Source organism: Vigna radiata, unplaced genomic scaffold (genome assembly GCF_000741045.1).
Source record: "Vigna radiata var. radiata cultivar VC1973A unplaced genomic scaffold, Vradiata_ver6 scaffold_498, whole genome shotgun sequence".
Lineage (NCBI taxonomy): Eukaryota > Viridiplantae > Streptophyta > Magnoliopsida > Fabales > Fabaceae > Vigna > Vigna radiata.
This window is the reverse complement of record NW_014542729.1, coordinates 22,803-26,519: the sequence shown is the minus strand read 5'-3', so window position 1 is coordinate 26,519 and position 3,717 is coordinate 22,803. Positions and strand designations below refer to the sequence as shown.

The following is a 3,717-nucleotide window of genomic DNA, read 5'->3' as shown; positions in this document are numbered from 1 at the left end:
AACCACCAAACACACCTTCCATCACCATACAACTCATCAAAACCATGAGCTATCAACACCTTTCACCACCACCAAATTCCGCAATCTTCATCCATGAACTTATGGCTTGATTTTCTTCTAGATTTGGCTTGTCCTAGCTAGAGCTTTGCCATCAATACGTTCCCGTATCAATAAAGAAAAACAACATTTACCGAATGAGTTACACGATAAAAGCATTAAATATAGGTAAGGAACCCAACAATTGATAAATTAAGCATATGCAAGCATATAAAATAAATAAGAAATTGGATCTATGAGAGTTTCAAAAGATTACATTGTTCCCTAACAACCTAGGGTTTAGTTCACCATAATCATGGTGAATCTAGATGAAATATAATGAAAGAATGGAAGGAATAACCCTAAACTTGGTAGATTGGAGCCTAAGCATCCAAGGAACCTCCTCCAAGGTGTGTGGAATAGCTCTGGACGTTTCTCTCTGCCAAAAAAATGTGTTTTGATTCGCATTGGGGCTATATATAAGCCCAAAAAGATAACAGAAAGATTACAGAATCTAGCTAATAAAAACAGACAACCGCCCAGAAGCCTAAGTAAACCGCTCAGCGGTTTCCTTTTTAGCCATTAGACCGCTCAGCAGTAAAACTAACCGCTGAGCGGTTTCCCTCTAATCACTCTAGACGCTCAGCGGTCCATTCTAGTGCTCAACGACTCACTTGACCTTTCTTTTCATCCTTTTTCTTCGTCTTTCACGGGTCTAAGTCCACCTTACTTCACTTCCATCTTCAATTCACCTTAAAACCCTGCAAAACAATGTAAAAAGAAGCATAATATATCTAAAACCAACTTTTGACTCTCTCATGACTCAAATAAGTGTTTTACTTGACTTTAAGCTCATTCTAAGCCATAAAGGGTGTGTTTTGATATCAAATTTAAGTATGAAAATAATGGTTTTTAGACCGTTATCAATAGTAGTTTGTGGTCATTGGAGTTGTAGCTTCTTTGCATTCATCCATCTTAAATTTCTTTGATAGGTCAGCACAATATTTGGACTGGTGGATGAATATACCTACTGTTAAGACCCTGGTAAGTGTACCAGATCGTTATCAAGTAATATAAAATGGGTAAGTCCAAGTATCGTTTCCCAAAGGACTCTTAGGCCTTATTTTCATGTAAACCAATTGCGTAAGACTTGAGAAAAGAATTAAATTGAGGTTTGAATTTAAAAAACAAAAGTAAACATGCAAATGCAGTGATACAATTGGCTAAAAGAAACTATGGATGAATGGTGTTTTTGGGGTTTACAATTTCATCTTATCCACTCTNATATATTTACTTTTCTTATTTACTTCACTTATTTATCCAATTGCCATGCAAAATTTCTAGCCTACACTTAACCCAATCCCTTGGTGAAAAGAGCCTATTATTAATTACCGGCTTGCTATCCCTAGCCTCCCTTAGTAACCAATACCGCAATATGCACAAAAGAAAAATACAATTGATCGTCCTACCCCTATCCCTAGGCGGTATTAGCATAATCAAGGAATTTCCCACCAGTTCATAACATTACCGTATGTCCCTATATCTATAAAGACAAAAACCATTTACTGAATGAGTTAAACAATAAAAGCATTTAGCAAAGATGAGAACCCAACAATTGATAAACAAGTATATGACAAGCAAATGAAATAAACAAGAATTTGGATATATGACAGTTTCAAAAGATTACATTGTTCCCCAACAACAAAGGGTTTAGATTACCATTGTCATGGTGAAACTAGATGAATATAATGAAAGAATGGAAAACCAAACCCTAGATTTGATAAAAAGGAGCCTAAGCATCCAAGAAATCTCCTCCAAGGTGTGTGGAATTTCTTTGGACGTTCTCTCTGCCAAAAGAATCCCCTTCTAATTCTCACTGGAGCTATATATAAGCCCAAAAAGATAACAGAAAGATAACAGAAAGATTACAGAATCTAGCTAATAAGAATAGACAACCACACAGGCGCCTAAGTTAACCGCTTAGCGGCTTGGTTCTACCGCTTTGACCGCTCAACGGTCAGTTTTTCCACTGAGCGGTTTCCCTCTAATCGCTCTGAGCGCTCAACGGACCATTCTGGTGCTCAGTGGCTCACTTGACCCTTCTTTTCACCATTTTTCTCCTTCTTTCATGGGTCTAAGTCCACCTTGCTTCACTTCCATCTTCAATTCTCCTTAAAACCCTGCAAAACAGTGTAAAACAAGCATAATATCTCTAAAACCAACTTTTAACTCTCACAAGACTCAACTTAAGTGTTTTACTTGATTTAAAGCTCATTCTAAGCCATAAAGGATGTGTTTTACTATTAAATTTAAGTATGAAAATAATTGTTTTTAGACCATTATCACCTGCATTCCCTTGTTTTACTTGTAGCCCAAGAAAGTAGTTGAGTTCTCCCATCATTTACATCTCAAACTCCTCCTGCATATTTTTAGAAAATTTCTTGCACATTGAGGGTTAATAGATCTAAATACTATGTCATCAACATATATTTACAGAAGTAATAAATCTTTTCCATATTTTTTAATGAATATAGTTGACAAGTAATAACGCGTCATTAACATTCTTCGGTTCTATTTGGGATACAAATGTCACATTCATGCATAATTGATTTAGTTGTCTTCTTGTGGATACGCCCTTTATAATATCACTTATAATGTTGCTCTTTGACACGTCTTTAGGAAATGTCCAGTCTTTGAGAAGTTTTGCACCAATTTCTGTTTCTGTAACAGTAGGGTTTTGAACTTCTTGACTGTCCTCAACATCTAGTTTCTCACCTGCATCAGATTCACCTACATCTATACACTCTCTCGACTTAAATGTGAGTCATATAATCAACATTTTCACCAAAAAACAACATATAAAGATTTATCAACAGAGAAATTCCATTTGTTATAAACTCTATATGCTTTGCTAATCAATGAATAGCCTAGAAAAATTACCTCATCCGCTTTAGAATCAAACTTACCAAGGTTGCTTTTACCATAATTCAATACAAAGCAGTTGCAACCAAAAACGCTTAAGTAAGTAATGTTAGGTTTTCTACCTTGGAATAACTCATAAGGGGTAAGCTTAAGCATGGGTCTAACAACATCAGCCAAACAATGTTTGGGCAGGGATCTTTCATATAACATAGTCTTAGCAAGTTTCTAAAGAGCTTTATTTTTCCTTACAACTACACCATTTTGTTGTGGTGTTCTGGGTGCAGAGAAATTGTGTGATATCCCTTGTTCATAACAAAAGTTCTCAAAAATTTGATTTTGACACCTTATTTAACTTACATGTTTTTCAAGAAAACCATCAAAATATAAAGAAGATATAAAGTTCATGATGGACTATAGCCAACATAAACTTATTTATAAAGAACTTAACACAACTGTTGACTAATTTATTGATTTCAAACCTATAAATATTTATAATAATAAGATATTTCATTATTATTTATATATTAAGAATTTTATTTTTCTTAACTGATTTACATTAACCTAATATTGTTGTTTTCATCATTCTATTTTACCAAAACCAAATAGAAACAAAAAGAAAAGTAATATAAATGTTTTTTTTATCTCCATCACATGGAGTTGTTCATTAAGTTGTGCTAACAACATCAACCAAATAGTGTTTGGGCATGGATCTTTCATTTAACATAGTCCTAGCAAGTTTATCAAGAGCTCTATTTTTCC

The 3,717-nt window shown here is 34.4% G+C and overlaps 1 pseudogene; it reads right to left on the bottom strand.

Moving 5' to 3' along the window:
- Nucleotides 1-3,168, bottom strand: part of LOC106780588 — a 23,179-nt pseudogene extending 20,011 nt beyond the window's left edge.
- Nucleotides 3,169-3,717: the final 549 nt, after the last annotated feature.